Source organism: Coregonus clupeaformis, chromosome 40, assembly GCF_020615455.1.
Source record: "Coregonus clupeaformis isolate EN_2021a chromosome 40, ASM2061545v1, whole genome shotgun sequence".
In the NCBI taxonomy this organism is placed as follows: Eukaryota; Metazoa; Chordata; class Actinopteri; order Salmoniformes; family Salmonidae; genus Coregonus; species Coregonus clupeaformis.
In genome coordinates, this window is record NC_059231.1 from 20,937,630 (window position 1) to 20,956,519 (window position 18,890).

At 41.7% G+C, this 18,890-nt stretch overlaps 1 protein-coding gene across 1 annotated transcript in view; it reads left to right on the forward strand.

Annotated features, from left to right (window-relative positions):
* The first annotated feature begins 5,792 nt into the window (after positions 1–5,792).
* LOC121554819 (protein ITPRID2) overlaps positions 5,793–18,890 on the forward strand; it is a 42,850-nt gene continuing 29,752 nt past the window's right edge. The window contains exon 1 of the mRNA XM_041868503.2: positions 5,793–5,910. The gene's annotated coding sequence lies outside the window, so the exon portion shown is untranslated. The remainder of the gene's footprint in view (positions 5,911–18,890) is intronic.

Consider the following 18,890-nt stretch of genomic DNA (forward strand, 5'->3'; position numbering starts at 1 on the left):
ATAGGCTTAAAAAATGCTTTGAATTAAAAAAAATACAGGTGGCTGTGTTTAACTCCATCTGTTCTAAAATTGGATTAAACATTAGTTAGGCTACTTAGCCTACATAATTCAAGAAGATCGAAATGCATATTCACATAAAACTGATTGAGATCAAATGGTTGGCATGCATGCAGCATTTCACCTGTAAAACGTGAAGAATGATCATTCACGATTGACAGTGATGGCGGCCTAATTTATAATGAGGTAGGCCTAATTTGGTGATTTAGGATTTTAAAAATATAACATTTTCATTGAGCCACTTATGTGTAGACATAGGGAATCGTGCAATTTGGATGATGTAGGCCTATTGTATGTTTATTCTACAATGATTGTATAGCCTACAATAGGCTACATGTAGGTACCAACTTTCATTCAGAAATTATGATGTAATAATAATACAAAATTGTGCTCTGGTAGGCTACCTAAAAAGATAGAACTACACCACTGGTTATTATAAATGTAAAGCAATTGCCATGATATGTGGTCAACTGATAATTCCAGCTCCGTTTTGATTGGGACAGCATCATTGCTGCTTTGAGACAAGCCTTGGTCAGATTTTTGTTTTCACTGAATCTCCATTTGGATATTTAGTTACAATTATGCTGGGAAATGTTAGCTAAGTGGAGGTGAGTGCTGATGATCATTAGTCTAGCAGCTGAAAGCAATGCAGATCTTCTCTACACACATTAGGCCTATAGCCTACCTGATGAGCTTCCCTGATGTTTTCCTGAACTTTCCAATACTTTTCAGATGCATTTCGGTCACTTAGTCTACTGATGCGAATACCCATTTTACACATTTCCTATAGGCTATTCAAGTCATTTGACATATTTTCTTATTGGTTAAAAAGGTCATAAGGCCTACATCGTTTCAAAAACAATCTAGCTGAAACCACTAGCCTATTGGCTTCATTGATTTACTGAATGTATTCTCTTGTAATTGTAGGCTAGGCTACTTGCTGATAGATTACTTTAAATATTATTGTAACAATAGGCCTACCTACACAATAATCTCATATTGGGTTACTGGCCACAATCCATTGAATTAATAATAAGAAGTGTTGATTATTTGGCCTTAGGGAGAGCACAGCGCATGGAAGAAAAAATAGCACCGCAGGAAGCAGCGCTGTAAGTGCTGCAGATAAATTTAAATACTTTTGCCAAATTATATCATTACTCCTGTCTCTACAGAAATAAATGAAATAATTGAAAATACTACACCAGAGAGCATAATTTAGCCACAGAGGATTAATAGCTTATTTTAAAAATGTATTGCTGTAGATCGTGTTTTGTCACTTTATGAGCGCATAGGCATACAGTTGGGAATCGCGCAATTGGTCAGTCCGCGCTGCAAATATCAAACAGCTGATTGTTGAGTTGTTGCTTCTGTCAATGTGGCTGTCAATGAACAGCAGTCAGCAGCTAAAAGGTATTTTGCAGTATTTCAAAATACAATTGCGGGAAAAAAAAATGTGTATAATAAGTGAGTGCCACTGGAAAGTTGGTGGACGATTATCTCCTCCTCATATTGTAGGCCTAAGATCTGTGTAGCCACTCTTTTCATTGGCCTATGCTATTGGTTGCATCGAAGACATGGGTCGTTCGTTTTATTGATCTCAGTATGTCAATGTCAGAGCAGCTTGTTATTTTGTGTGGTATAAAAAATATATTATTGAAATGTCTACAGTCATGTAAAATTACGTAGAATTGCAGGATATTATTTTAGAAAAGGCCATTTTTTCCGGCCCTAAGTAAGACCAGGCTATCTGTTAAACATAAAGCTTAGCTAAACAAATTTGCCAAGCGTTTTCAGACACAAATAAAAGCTTGTGCTAATTCAACCAATTCCTTCATATTATAGCCATATTGTAATAGTGTTGTCTTTTTTGCAAATATTATTAATGTATTATGTGCTCAATAATATGATACTTCATTGTTTGCTCTTAAAACCAAATATTAAATGCAAAAATATAAACCAAGTTTATATTGTGTCAAAATCCGTCAAGAAGCCGTTTTCCTAGTGATCTCATAGCATAGCTTAACGAATCCTTATTCCGTCTCACCAGAGAGAACACGCATTGTGTTCAACTCGGTGTTTGGTTGCAAACATAACCTAAACCCATTGTAGCTATTTGAACATGAGGATCTGACCTTCCATTCACTAATCAGAACCCCGCCCGGCCTTGTCTCAGAGCAGGGAAACCATCCTGAGTCCCTACTCCAAGTCTTCCACCAATGCCCTTCTGCTTGAATAGACGCTTAGATTGAATTAATTCCTCTTAGCATTTCATTGCACTTTCATCGCACTAATTGCTTATGCAAAAATGCAAATGTGCATTAATTAGTTAGACCACTGATTAGTTGTTTGGTATTGGCGTGTAATAAATCACGCTGGAAGGTGCAGACAGTGAATATGTCCCAAATGACACCCTATTCCCTATTTAGTGCACTATTTGTGACCAGTGAGCATATAGGGCTTTGGTCAAAAGTAGTGCACTATGTAGGGAATAGGGTTCCATTTGGGATGCATGCAGTAATATTCTGGCTCGGGACCCAGCTGTGGCGGGATGGATTTTGGTTTCAATAATATGCTAAGAACACTTCCGGGGGTTTCATATTGCAGGTGACCAACTGCTGCATGAACGTGCCTGCCTGAACCCCCTATGGAGTGCACATTACCTATATAGCTTATTAGGGAAATGTATTATATTAATAATAACACCAATATCCTAATAATAACAATAAATAATCATCATAATAATGTTAGTATTATTACTATGTCGTAATAGAAATATTAGCATATTAGGCCTACACAGTTGTAATATAATAAAACGTACTAGGCTATTAATAATACAAATTAAAATAGTATAAAACTATTGGAATTTGTAGGGGACTCAGAATGATGTCCAATAAACGTTTGGGGAATTTTTTTAGAAATCAATTATTTTAAGGCAATAACGCACCTCTTCCTAAGGCAATAATAATGTTCAGGGAATCAATGTTGTAAAATGTTGGAAACTTTAATTGTATGTCTTGTTGTTCTATTAAAACACAGATAACAGTCACCCATATATCATAATTACATCTTTCCCGATCTGTTTTACTACGTTCTTCGAATAAGACAATAAAAGGTCATCGTAACTTTTGTTTTTGTAGTTAAGAAACACAGGTGCCACTCGAATATGTGATGAAATTATGAAATGTCATTGTTTATTCGTTAAGGACGGAAACGCATAATATGGGTCCATAAGATTTTAGTTTGGCGCGGGTGAGGGAAACCGTGACGTCACAGTTACTGACACGCGCACAGGCACACTGTCAGATGTATGTATTTCGCACAACAGAGCAATACATGTTCTTTCCTTCCTAAAGGTTTTCTTTTTTTGGAAGGATGCTGCGGTTGCATAAGGAGATACAATGGCGTCGTCTTGTGGTGGATATGAAACATTACGTCGGCGGCAGCAGAGGAGCTTATATTATACTTTTAATCTTTCAACTTTGCCATAAAGTTGTACTTTCACAGTTGTTAAAACGATGAACACCTAAAAAAGTAAAAAAGCTTCTGCAATAGAGTAGGCCTAACCTAGTCAAAAGTGGCTTACCTAGTCAAAAGTTCCTGATATATGTTTTATTTATTTAACCTTTATTTAACTAGGCAAGACAGTTAAGAACAAACTCTTATTTACAATGACGGCCTACCAAAAGGCAAAAGGCCTCCTGCGGGGAAGGGGCCGGGATTAAAAATAAAAATATAGGACAAAACACACATCACAACAAGAGAGACACCACAACACTACATAAAGAGAGACCTAAGACAACAACATAGCATGGCAGCAACACATGACAACACATCATGGTAGCAACACCACATGACAACAACTTGGTAGCAACACAACATGGCAGCAGCACAACATGGTAGCAGCCAAAAACATGGTACAAACATTATTGGGCAGACAACAGCACAAAGGCAAGAAGGCAATACATCACGCGAAGCAACCACAACTGTCAGTAAGAGTGTCCATGATTGAGTCTTTGAATGAAGAGATGGAGATAAAACTGTCCAGTTTGAGTGTTTTTTGCAGCTCGTTCCAGTCGTTAGCTGCAGCAAACTGAAAAGAGGAGCGACCCAGGGATGTGTGTGCTTTGGGGACCTTTAACAGAATGTGACTGGCAGAACAGGTGTTGTATGTGGAGGATGAGGGATGCAGTAGGTATCTCAGATAGGGGGAGTGAGGCCTAAGAGGGTTTTATAAATAAGCATCAACCAGTGGGTCTTGCGAAGGGTATACAGAGATGACCAGTTTACAGAGGAGTATAGAGTGCAGTGATGTGTTCTATAAGGAGCATTGGTGGCAAATCTGATGGCCGAATGGTAAAGAACATCTAGCCGCTCGAGAGCACCCTTACCTGCCGATCTATAAATTACGTCTCCGTAATCTAGCATGGGTAGGATGGTCATCTGAATCAGGGTTAGTTTGGCAGCTGGGGTGAAAGAGGAGCGATTACGATAGAGGAAACCAAGTCTAGATTTAACCTTAGCCTGCAGCTTTGATATGTGCAGAGAGAAGGACAGTGTACCGTCTAGCCATACTCCCAAGTACTTGTATGAGGTGACTACCCCAAGCTCTAAACCCTCAGAGGTAGTAATCACGGCAGTTGGGAGAGGGGCATTCTTCTTACCAAACCACATGACCTTTGTTTTGGAGGTGTTCAGAACAAGATTAAGGGCAGAGAAAGCTTGTTGGACACTAAGAAAGCTTTGCTGTAGAGCGTTTAACACAAAATCCGGGAAGGGGCCAGCTGTGTATAAGACTGTATCATCTGCATATAAATGGATGAGAGAGCTTCTTACTGCCTGAGCTATGTTGTTGATGTAAATTGAGAAGAGCGTGGGGCCTAGGATCGAGCCTTGGGGTGAAATAGCCATTAGGGCAGGTGGGATTTCAAATGTCCATACATTTGCCAATTTATTAGCAGAAAATATGAAAACATGCATATCATAGTTACAAGGTGTAAACGGTGAGCACGGACGATAAGAAATTACATTTTGATTCTGAATTTCTGAACAAACAAAAAACTGCTTCCCTACTTCCAGGTCACCTGTGTGCCAAACGCCTAAATTCACGTGACCAGTGACCCATGACCCAACATATAGTGCCCTCTAATGCAGTTTTCAAACCTCTCCTCTGGACCCCCAACGTTTCACAATTGTGTTGTTGCTCTGAACTAGCTCACCGGATTTATCTATGCAAGGGCTTGATGAGTAGTTGACAAGTTGAATCAGGAATAGGTAAAATCATGATTAGTTGACTAATTTAATCTGAAATAGTTCAAATTCATGGAATGGCTGGTGGCCCCCAGGGGAGAGGTTTGAAAATCCCTGTGTCTAGTGTACAAATTAAGTAGAATATACAAAGACAGACTAACTATAGTCTACAAAACAAAACAACAACATACGTAGGACAAAATGGATCCTACAATCTGGGGAATATAAAGTTATTCCATTCTATTCTATCTACTCTAGGCCTATTCTATCTATTATATTGTCAGGACCTGCTCCGAGGAAGTTCAAATACAATCAAATGTTTCACTAATACTGTAATTTACTATTACTAGGCGCCTACAGTATTTCACTGATGTTTGCACTACGCGTATGCCACCAGCAGGTCACAGAATATCCTTGTGGAAGACGTCATCTCATCCTAGTTATGAAGACATACTCGCTGCCCGCCCTTGTCATGTTACTTTATTCACTCCGGAAGCGGAAGACTAGTTTTTCTTCGTAAATGAAGTTCGGCAAAGTTTGTCAGATTCCATTTCAACGGAGCTGCTTTTCAACGCTTCAAACTCCTTTCCAACCCGCATCACAATGGTAAGTGTTTATGTTTTTATGGAAACAACATACGAGGATATTTAAAAATCTGATGCCAAACTTTTACTGTGGCGCACTTTGCCTGATGCAATTCACATGGACCTCACTTGTCACCGATTTCAATCCTCATCGTTTTTATCCCAAGTAATTTTTGGGAAACAAATTTGCGACTTTTATATCAAGTGGAAGTTAACATGGGTAATGTAAGGCACAACATGTAATTACATAGCATGTCAGGCAGTGTAGGCTATGTTACGAATAGCCTTTGGATAAGTAATTTAGGATAGAAGGCAAAACATTTCAGGTGGGAGACTAGACGTGTTCCCAATATAGGCTTTATTTTTCAATCCCTGGAGGCTGGGACATATCAGCAAAGTAGCCTACTGTTTTATAGTAGTTAAATCAATAGGCCTATCTCCTTTCCAATGTTACTTGTCCCATACGCCCCCTCATGGGACACATTATAAACATGCAATGAGTAAACTTGCCTGGACCCGACGTTGAATTTCGTTGAATTCTACGTCGGGCAGAAATTAGCGTTTGAATCAGGAAAGTTTCCTCTCACGACCTCCACATATCATTTTATTAAACACTCTAGCTTGTAGAGGTCGTGAAAGGAAACTTTCCTGATTCAAACGCCCATTTCATAGAATTCTATGCAATTCAACGTTGGTTTTCCAGGCAATGAGTAAACATACCTCCTATATGCTTTAATTTCGCTGTGTATTTAGGTTGTGTTTTTAAATACTGTCCACATCACCTTTAAACAGGTTAGAAGTTGCAGTAACAATCCCTCTACTCAGCCTGCTTTTCAATAACTATATTTCCCAACATGTTCTGTTCATGAATAGATGTGGGAGAGAAAAAAACTCAGCCAACAAATGTGTGTATAAATAGCCAATGCATTTGCATAATATTGATAAACGAGATAGACTTAGAGATTCAGCACTTCCAGATAAAGCACGTTGTACATATTCTATTCATACAGGAGAAACAGGACTTAGAACTCATGTCTGGTATTCAGTGTGTTACAGGTTACTGTACATCTGAGAGGCCCATCCTTGAAGTAACTTAGATGACATTTATGTTAATGTTAGATGCCTGTATGAGGAAACGTTCACAAAGTGTTTTTACATGTACAAGATAAAGGTTTTGCTTTGTGTAGTTACGTGCTTCCTTGAAAACCAGGAATTGCAATAAGGAGGTCTGCAGTCTCCTGAGAGGCCAGCCGGACACATAGACAGTATTTGGGGCCATAGACAGACAGACAGAACTGGTGTCTGGTATTCTCACCTGTGCTAACGTGCTTCTCTGAATCCAGGTATTGCACAGGGGAGGTCTGTCATCTCTTCAGAGGCCAGCCTATACCATATAAATAATAATACATTTCATTTGTAGAGTTATTTTAATTGACATACATCACAAATCTCTACATTGTGAGTAACCATTAAAAAAAGGCTTCAATAAATAAGGGCAAAAAACACTAACCAAGAATGAAAAGGTAGCTAGTGGCCTAGTACTTTACAAGATACACAGCATAGTAAAGAATGCAACAAGGACTAAAACAATAGAACTTGAAACTAAGATATAGGACCAGCAATAGACATCACAACATAAGATCACATTTAGTGAAAACCAGTTGGTAGAAGTATATGCTAGCTATACAGTGGCTAGGGGCCCTTTACTCTCTCCCGCTGTGTTGGTTTTTATCTTACATATTAAAAAGTAGGGCACAGACATTCCACCTTGAGCAAACTAGCTACCTATCTGGCTTGGGGTCACATGCTTCGTGGTGTGTGTGTGTGTGTGTGTGTGTGTGTGTGCATCCCAAATGCCACCCGATACCCTACATAGTGCAATACCTTTGACCAGAGCCCTATGGGCCCTGGTCAAAAGTAGTGCACTATATAGGGAATAGGGTGGCATTTGGGACGTGGCCTGTGTTTTTGTAGATGACGTCATTCAGGTGGGTGTGCCACACCTGGGCTGATAAGTGAGTGTTTGCAGAACTAACACAGGTGGCTCCACTAAGTACACTATCACAGGATGCGTGTCTGCATTGAGAGCATTGACTACATTTCTACCAGACTTGTGAAAGAGTTGCCAGTAGCTGATACCTCTAAAACTACAGGAGAGAGTTAAGGAAAAAGAACAGACCGGCCTGCATGTCAGAAATACTCTGTTATTATTCTAGGAGAAGGCCCCCGACTGAATGACTCATGCCTGAAGAATTAGGGACATGTAAAATAAAACAACTCGGAAGCCTTTTAAAGACATTTCATGGCGTTAATTTCAAAGGCATGCCATATTTTGATTGAATTAGTCATGCACTTTCTATCTATTTTTGGTCATTTCCATGTAAAAGACTCATTAGCATCAACATGTGAAGTTCATAGGAGCATGTCAAATTGGGTGTCAAGTCTATATTTTTGAGAAATGAAGGCATATATACATTTTTCAACCATTCTCCATCCTTAAAATTAGGAATAAGCAAACACTTAGATTTCTTGTCAAACAGATGGTAAAGGGTTCTACCAGAAAGTATTGGCCTCATTTGAGATTTGGTTCATTAATAAATGCTAGCGGCCATGACTGAATTCAAACGTGAGTTGGTTTCGGGGTGTGGTTTGATGTGTGTTCGCAGTTGGGAAGAATTAGCCAAATTATTTAGCCAATTAGCTTCAGGCCGCTGGTGTGCAACTGTGGCAAAGTTGGTTTCACTTTGGATAGCAGCATCATGATGATATAGTCGGTGACAGTTTGCTTCTTGAAAGTCCAATATCTTGAAAACTTGACTACTGACTAATGAAAAAAAAAATACCAAGATCTTTTGAGTGGATTTTCCTTTAAGAGATTTTGAAAAACGTGATCACATTAAAAACTGATGGAGATTTTACAGAAATTCTGTTACCAAACTTTGCATCTGCACAGTTCTTCCAGTTAATGTGTTTTTGAAAAATGTTCAGTGTAAATTCTTAAAAGTAGGCTAGTCCTTGTGCATATAGTTGTATGGTTTGTTAAACTTTGAAATCAATGTTTTTTGTTTGGCATTATCGTGGAATTGCGCTTTTGTAGTTTAATAATTTATTTTGGCACGAAGCACAGCTGGTTCAGAACCAGAGCCATGATGTAGAATTACATAAGCTTTCAGCTGCAAGCATTCCTGATGTTCAGAGTGGTACAGTACAAACCATATAGAGTAGCCTGGATTTCCTTGCACAATCTGACTGAGTGATTACGACTCGCATTCGCCTTGTAGAGCAGGACTAGGGGGTTCGTTAGCACTTTATTACATATTTCCATTTCCCGGTTTCATAAAAGCATCTTAAGGCTAAGCTCATCGTTAGAACCTTCGTAGGAACATCGTTAAATCTCCGAGCTGTTTCCCAAAACCATCGTTATTAACGTTGCACTTGATAACGCTGGTAATCTAACAGCTAAGAACAGCTAAGTGTGTCTTTAGAAGCTTTTCTGCTCTGCTCTGCCACTTTATACACATCTCAGCTAAACATAGAATCACATGGTTTATCCGCCTCTCTGTGGCCACCGATAAATTCAGACCAAAGTTTACTGCAAATACAACATTTCCAATGTATTTGCAGTTGATACAAACAAGCGATGTATACAAAAATATCCTTCAAATGAAAGCCGAGATGACTGCATTTAAAATATAAACAGTGGGCTATAGGGCTATTTCAATCATATTGAAATATGTTTCATGTTCAATCAATTGAGTTCTATTTTGCAACTTGTAGGCTACTGGCTGTAATTTGTCTCAATATATTTCATGATGTGTAGCCTAACATGTACGCATTTTTATTGGGTAAGCATTAGAATAAGCCGCCAGAATATTTGCAGCCGTATGCGGTAATATCTCTCTAGGAGCTGACCCGTCGTCAGTATTATGAAATAATTATAATGTTAAGGAAAGAGTTGAAAGGAGAAAGCTGATCCGAGAGCAGTGCTCTCATTCTTTCGAGCCTATCAGTATCCACACATGCTCCAATGACGCACGTAGCGACCATTCGCTCTCTGCGTGGTGTTTTGGGAAACGCATGTTACATCTTTGGCCGTTGTAAGAAAGATGCATCGTTAAAACCTAAGCATAAGTTCCATCACTATCGGGAAACCGGGCCCAGGTATTTAGAAGTTATTGGGGGACAGTAATAACCTATGAAGTATGTGTTTGTTAAGGACTAGGCCTTGAGGATGACTGGTCTATGGGGTTGTGATGTAAAGTTGACTGCTGGTTCTGTATCTGATCCTGTCCTCCCATGCACACGCTGCTGTGAGAGAATGATCTCAGCCGGCGTGGCGTGTGAAAAGGCCCAATCTGTAAACCGATGTATCAAGTCAGTCAGCACATGAACCAATGTACAACACGTTCTTATCAACATCACAGTTTGTTCTCCATGGTTTGTTTGTCTGGCCTGCTTCAGGTCCTTGTAGTCACGTAGCACAGAAACAACACTGCTGAAGGGTGACGGGGAGGGGGTGTGTGCACGCGCTTGTGCGCGCGTTTTCTCAGTGCAATGTGAAGGTCTTGGGGCTCTGCTCTGTCTGGACACAGGAAATGAAGTTGGCTTGAGTCCCACAAACAGAATAGCTCCCATTTACTGTAACCATGTGAGGGGGAGAGAAACGGGGTCAATACCAACGTGACATCTGGGGAGTAGTGTGGGATGCTGGGGAGCTATGTTTGTGATTTCCAGATGTATAAAACTTCAACCTTCCATACTGTTGATTTCTTCCTGTCATGCAGTCCTTTAGGAGAGACTTTGAGGGAGAATCCTGAATCTTGTAATCATGTTTTTGTGATAGAACATCATAATTGCCATTGCCAGTAAGCCTCTATTTTGATTCATCTAGCTAAGTATTTGCAGGTGTACTGTAGCAGGCTAAGGCCTAAGCAGTGTGGTTTTGCCTTCTCGTCCCAATTTCATAACCATGATTTTTTGCAGGCAGTATCAGCAAGATGTCAAACAGCCAAGGAGTAACTTTACACCATATTATTCAGAGCCATGTTTGTCTTATGAAAATACTTTATGCGATCACTGTAAAATGTAGCCAGCAAATCTCTTACAGTACTACCACAGAGTTTCTAAACCCAGAGGCGCAACATCGCAAGACTTCCGGGAACAGACCAAGCAGACCAGGCCGGGGTTTGAGAAGTGAAAAATTATTCCATAGTTGTTCATTTTCTTGAAATCCTAAAGGCGCAACCTAGATTTGAGCCAATGTCTTAAGTAGTTGAACATGTTATTACTACAACCTTGTGAAAGTGACAAACTGACACGTTTTAATTTTTGTCAAAAACAACTTTAACTTATCGTTCTCAGCTGGAATATGAAAATTAAGCCACTAATGTAACAATCCTCTGCCAGGTTTATTTCATTGCTGCAGCTCTCTACCTCTACTACCTCTCTGCCCATCTCTCTCTCTCTACCTCTACTACCTCTCTGCCCATCTCTCTCTCTCTCTGCCTCTACTACCTCTCTGCCCATCTCTCTCTCTCTCTACCTCTACTACCTCTCTGCCCATCTCTCTCTCTACCTCTACTACCTCTCTGCCCATCTCTCTCTCTCTACCTCTACTACCTCTCTGCCCATCTCTCTCTCTCTACCTCTACTACCTCTCTGCCCATCTCTCTCTCTACCTCTACTACCTCTCTGCCCATCTCTCTCTCTACCTCTACTACCTCTCTGCCCATCTCTCTCTCTCTCTACCTCTACTACCTCTCTGCCCATCTCTCTCTCTCTAGCCTCTTTCTCTTTCTCGCTCCATATGTTTGTTTCACACTAGGCAAACGGAAGCCCAGGGCAACGCTGACCTTGTTGGGGTTAATGATTTGCGATATGATAATGCTGCTGGACGGTACATGTTATGTTGCTGTGTTCTTGGCTGGTGGTGTAGCTTTGCTTTCCAGGCAAACAGGCAGGCATGTGGACAGGCAAACAGGCAGGCATGTGGACAGGCAAACAGGCAGGCATGTGGACAGGCAAACAGGCAGGCATGTGGACAGGCAAACAGGCAGGCATGTGGACAGGCAAACAGGCAGGCATGTGGACAGGCAAACAGGCAGGCATGTGGACAGGCAAACAGGCAGGCATGTGGACAGGCAAACAGGCAGGCATGTGGACAGGCAAACAGGCAGGCATGTGGACAGGCAAACAGGCTGGCATGTGGACAGGCAAACAGGCAGGCAGGCAGGGAGACAGCCTCAGGAGGTGAACACAGCACAGAGGACAATGTTCCCAGACTGTTTTTGGCAAAGTGGCAGTCAGCCTATCCAGTCCTAAAGCTATAGCTAGCTGCCACTCCTCTCATTGTGGAAGTGCCCTGCAGGGGGCTTGGATAAAGGAAGTGCTGAAAAATGAATGTGCTGCAGATTGTGGAGCTGGTCAGTTTGAATTCCAATATGTTTTTCCAAGAAGCACTGTTAGTCTCATGTGACTCCAGACTCCCTCTCCTCAATCGAGTCTCATGTCTGTCTGCAGGTCCAAGCTTTATGGTGCATTTGTGAGCATTAGGCAAAGCTCACGAGAGATTAATGTAGATCTAATTAATGGTAAGATCAAAGTAATTAAAGTGTTAGATAAATGACAAAATCACTGAAATCTAATTAGGCCTGAGTCATAATACTGTTTTGCCAGACAGTGATATGTGACCGCCTCATAGATAGCCTTTGTAGTTTTAGATGGTTATTCATGGCTATTGTATGAAGCATGTGATCTGTGGATTAGGATTTGGGCCATAAAGTCCTAACTAGCCTAACCCCTGACCTCTCCAGTCTGTCTTGCATATGGTGAGTTGACTTTGCTTCTAAAACATGTTATAAAGCCTGAAGTTGTAGTAGGATGGCTCTAAAGGTTTGTGTGTCCTTGTGTGTTACTGGCTGGTGTATTGCAGAGCCCCCCCCCTACCCCTGTTCTCTTGTATTGCAGAGCTCCCCCTACCCCTGTTCTCCTGTATTGCAGAGCTCCCCCTACCCCTGTTCTCCTGTATTGCAGAGCTCCCCCTACCCCTGTTCTCCTGTATTGCAGAGCTCCCCCTACCCCTGTTCTCCTGTATTGCAGAGCTCCCCCTACCCCTGTTCTCCTGTTCTTGTTCCTATAACAGCATGTTCAGCATACAAAGTTTGCCAGTGAGCAGGAACAATGAGGAAAGCAAACAGCCAGAGAGGAACTGAACAGTTTATTACAGTCTTCTCTTTTACCTTGTGATTATCATGATCTAGGCCTAGGGCCTAACAAATAGCCTGCAGCTCATTGACAGTCATGAATGAAACTCATGCAAAATCATGTTAAACAATCCTCATGGGTACCACTTTACATTAAAATACAATTACTAAGGTACTATGTAACCACATGTTAATACAATGTCACAACCACTCTCACACTCACTCTCACACTCACTCACTGGAGAGTGCTTCCGCCATGTCAGTCCTGGAGCCTCTTGAGGTCAAGCACAGTTTGATCTTCCTCAAGATTTATCTTAGATTTATCTTAACTTCACATCGCCACGACGACGCTCTGTTTAAATTGAAGCGGAAACATAGGCCTAAACTCTACCCTGTCGGAATGGGAGCTTCACTAAAACACTGAAAGTGCTGATGGATGCTATCATAAGCAATGGGTAAAAATGTTCCTAAATAAAGTGCAGTCTTTTACATATTTGATTTATTTAGATGGACATTTCCAGGTTATAATATTTAGTGAGAGTTTGAGACTCTTCTTGACTTAGAAGGTGGATCATTCAGGTTCGTTAGGGACCTAAGCTACATATTTCTTCAGCTTTATTATAGGGCTGGGCATTATACCGTATTTTACGATATACCGGTATTGATGCATGGACCGGTTTGGGTTTTTACTTTACCTTCTATAACGGTATTTGAATGTTTGGTTTGTTAAATGGGATACGCCGTGTGTAACGTCCATTTTTATAGTTTACTTCCCTACTTGAGTCATCTCTCTCTACTCTCTCCATGCCGCTTTCCACACAGACCTAGCCCCGCCCCCTGTCACTCAAGGCGCGCGTTTGTTCTTCCTCCACCACGAGACACTTGTGTTCAGTCTGCATGGTCAATGCAGCACATGCAACAATGTTGATGACAACGATGCTGTTTTCACTTTGCTTCTTAATTTAAATCCACTAGCGTTCTATAATTACACTATTCGTTTGTGTTTTCTTACATCTGCGAACACCTAGTTTGTCTTTTCTTAGCAAGTTGGGCCTAAATCTTGTTAGCCGCTAATGCTAATCTCTAGCTAGCTAATAAATGTACTCAGTCAGAGCAAATGTAATTAGCTATACAGCCTGATAATACCAGTGATGGTTTAGACCTAAATCAGCATATTGTTTGTGCAACAGTATTGTCTATATCAAAGAGGAATACACGAAGCATGAATATGTTAGCTACATGAAGTAGCTAAGAGAACATTCAATGTAGCCAAAGATTATAGGGTCCCCTAGGAAACACTTGTCAACAATAACTCTTCCCTGGCGTTTTCATTCGTTGTCATGTGTCACAGGCCGGCTCATAGCCTGTGGCAAAAATGAGGGGACATGAACAACAGGTATAGGCCAATCAAAAGGTTCTTTATTGTAAACCAAAAACTATTAACTTTAAACAAAGAAAGAGGTGTGGAAATGTCATAATGTAGAGTGTAGGTAAGGTGCATGGATGCATGAATCTGTGTGTGTGTGAACATGACTGAGTGGAAACTAGGTAAACCTACAAAGGAACAAACCAAACAGGATCATACCTGGAGGAGCAGGGAGAGAGAGAGAGGGGGGTTAGTGAAGCAGTTTTAAATACCCTGAGCCCAGGTGGCTCCAATCACACCAACTCCAATCACTAACGACCCTCCTCTGCCTGCAGGAGGAACCGCCCCTGCACTGCAGAGGAGGGGCCGTGACACCCCCTCCTTAAAATGAGGGTCCCACCCTCAACCCAAATTACGACCCAACATATTTAAAACAATCCAAAATTCCTCCCAAAAAAAAAAAACGGATACCCAGTCCCGGCTTCCAACAGTAGCCCCGTGTCCCCTAGCTGAATGTCTGTCCTCAAACTCAGCAGCCCTGGTACCTGGGGAGCAATTTAAGAGAAAAAAGGCGCAGACAGCCCGCAGGGGTCAGCAGAGAGAAAATACAAACTAGGCTAAAGGAGCACGGGACAGAGCATAAGCAATGATATTATCCTTACCACTAATATGTCTAATATCGAGGTTGAATGGTTGCAAGAACAAAGCCCAACGCATCAGGCGCTGGTTTGGATTTTGCAGGGACTTCAGAAAAATAAGTGGGTTGTGGTCAGTAAACACAGTTACAGGGGTTAAACAAAAACCAACATAGACCTCGAAGTGCGGTAAAGCCCAAATGAGACCTAAAGCCTCCTTTTCAATTACAGAATAGTTTTGCTGATACTTATTACATTTCCGGGAAAAGACACTGACTGGACACTCAACATTGTCGTCATTTTCCTGGAGAAGCACAGCCCCAGCACCCAATTTGACTGGCATCTACCTGCAATTTGAAAGGTTTCCCAAAATTTGGTGCTGCCAACACGGGTGCCAAACACAAAATAGCCTTAACTGCATCAAATGCCTCTTGACACTGGGTGGACCAGATAAATTCAGCCTTGGCCTTCAACAGATTGGTCAGGGGGGACACTACTACCAAAACGTTTTTACAGAAAGCACGGTAGTACCCCGCCATTCCCAGGAAGCGCATCAGTTCTTTCTTTGTGGAGGGATGTGGGAACTGCTTCACAGCCTGAACCTTGGCTTCCACAGGACAGACAACACCCTGACCCACAACCTTGCCTAGGTATGTGACTGTAGCTTTAGCAAACTCACACTTTGCCAAATTGATAGTCAACCTGGCCCACCCCAGTCTTTCGAACAGGGCTTGCACTCTACAGACATGCTCCTCCCAAGAGTCTGAGTATACGATCACGTCATCCAAATACACGGCACACCCTTCCAGACCTGAGACCACCCGATTCATCAGCCTCTGGAAGGTGGCTGGAGCATTCCGCAAGCCGAAAGGCATCACTGTATAAGAGAACAAACCAGATGGAGTTATAAAGGCAGCAATCTCACAAGCTCTTTTGGTAAGGGGTACTTGCCAATATCCCTTTAAGAGATCAAATTTGCTAACATACTTTGCCGACCCAACTTGTTCAATACAGTCCTCCATCCTAGGAAGAGGGTAAAGGTCTGCTTTAGTAACATTGTTAACTTTTCTATAATCAGTGCAAGGTCTAAAAGTGGAATCAGACTTCTTGACCAGAAGACAGGGTGAAGCCCAATTTGAACAACATGGCTCCGCAAAACCATTGTCCAACATATACTGCACCTCTGTTTCCAACTGCAGTCTCTTCTCCTGAGATATACGATAAAATCTCTGTTTAATAGGCTTAGCATCTCCGATATCTATGTCATGCTCAATTAAATGGGTTTTTGATAGTGTCAGAAAACAAAACAGGGTAGCTTCTAATGAGCTACCAATTTCTCACGTTTCTCAGAGTCTAAATGATCTACCAAAACCCCAAGGTTTTGCAAAGTCTGGGAATTTTTCAACCGACCTTGTAAGACCTCATCCGAAACCCTAACTACCTCCTCTTCTCCCCCCTCCACAAAGTTAAAGCCACAAGATGTAGTGACTGGAGCAGCAGTCAACGCTGACCTCACCGCTGGAGTGCCTTCCACTTTGCTTAGATCACGGGAGTGATAACATTTTAACAGGTTCACATGGCATCATTTAGAGGACTTCCTATGACCAGGGGTTTCAATAAGATAGTTCAAATCTGACACTTTGCGCAACACAGTGAAAGGACCATGTGTCACGGACATAAAATACTGTCATACTGTCCACATTTTTTTTTAAATACTGTGATATGATATTTGGGCCATATCGCCCAGCCCTACTTCAATCTTTAAACTTTTTATGACCTCAAAGGGCATATAAGTATTGGATTTTCTTCAGGACTTGCATCCAAGTTTCAAGTTTATTTGGATTTAATGTGCATTTTACACAAAAGCTGCAATAATGGCACTGTAAATGTAATCGTCTATAACTTCAAATGCACTGAATAAGGGTACATAAATTCAATTTCCCATTTGTCTCTGATTCCAGTGATTGTGGATTGTATGATTTCCAAACAAGGAAACATGACAGCAACAGCTGGTCATCTTTGATTGTTGGGTCATTTTTAATTTTTTGGCCTACATCACAGGCTACCTATTCCGTCATGTTATTGAGTTGGTAGTTTAGCTCCATATCTCCAGTCCTTAGTACCTGGTGGTTTCAAAGGGCCTTGGGCTGGTTCCCTAGACTCCCTGGGGAACAAAGAGAAATGGCACAGGAAGGTGACCCACCTCAGCCCTCCACTGATGCAGGTCGACGCCCTGCGCTACCCTGCTCTCTGAAACAATATCACAATAGAGAATGGAGGGTATTTGTGTCAGTAAGTGTGCTGCAGTGGAAGACACTTTTGTCAGAAGAAAAGGTCAGGAGGCTGTGTACGTGTGTGAAGAAGCAGTGAGGTGGCTGGAGGCCGAGGTGTTCTGTTACCGTTCTAGACAAAGCAGGTGTGGCTCAGAACCTCTTCTCTCTATATAGTGCACTACTTTTGACCAGGGTCCATAGGGGTCTGGTCAAAAGTAGTTCAATGTGTAGGGAATAGGGTGTCATTTGGGATGCAGGCTGTGTCATAATTGACCACAGAATGTTTGGATTTGTTGAACTTTGAACTGAACTTCATGAAATAAGTTTGACATATGAAAGGCCATTGTTGGCACACAAACAGTGGGCTCCAAAATTACTGGCACCCCTGACTGGCAATGCACAAACAATACTTTAAAAAAAAAAAAAAATTATAGAGAGAAACTCAAAATAACAACATGTGAGAAATACTGTACTATATTAATGTTCCAATGGAACCCACCAAAATCATTTTATTGATTTAATAAAAAATCTGTGTCCTCCAAATCAAGGTTTCACAATAAATGGTGCCCTTCAAGATTATTGTAAATAACATCTACCAAAATTAAACCAGGAATTAAATTCCACTTATTTAAGTTTATCTAAGTCTTAAGGAACTATATTGAGCCATTACATCACTTTATGTTTCACTAGGGTATAAAAATGAGGTAACATGCATGCAATATCCCTTTGTCATCCAACACAATGAAGAAAACAAAAGAACTGGCAGGTCAAATGAGACAGATTTACATTTACGTCATTTAGCAGACGCTCTTATCCAGAGCGACTTACAAATTGGTCCATTCACCTTATAGCCAGTGGGATAACCACTTTACAATATGTTTTTTGGGGGTAAGGGGGGGTAGAAGGATTACTTTATCCTATCCCAGGTATTCCTTAAAGAGGTGGGGTTTCAAGTGTCTCCGGATGGTGGTGAGTGACTCCGCTGTCCTAGCGTCGTGAGGGAGTTTGTTCCACCATTGGGGTGCCAGAGCAGCGAACAGTTTTGACTGGGCTGAGCGGGAACTGTGCTTCCGCAGAGATAGGGGGGCCAGCAGGCCAGATGTGGATGAACGCAATGCCCTCGTTTGGGTGTAGGGACTGATCAGAGCCTGAAGGTACGGAGGTGCCGTTCCCCTCACAGCTCTGTAGGCAAGCACCATGGTCTTGTAGCAGATGCGAGCTTCAATTGGAAGCCAGTGGAGTGTGCGGAGGAGCGGGGTGACGTGGGAGAACTTGGGAAGGTTGAACACCAGACGGGCTGCGGCATTCTGGATGAGTTGTAGGGGTTTAATGGCACAGGCAGGGAGCCCAGCCAACAGCGAGTTGCAGTAATCCAGACGGGAGATGACAAGTGCCTGGATTAGGACCTGTGCCGCTTCCTGTGTAAGGCAGGGTCGTACTCTCCGAATGTTGTAGAGCATGAACCTACAGGATCGGGTCACCGCCTTGATGTTAGCGGAGAACGACAGGGTGTTGTCCAGGGTCAC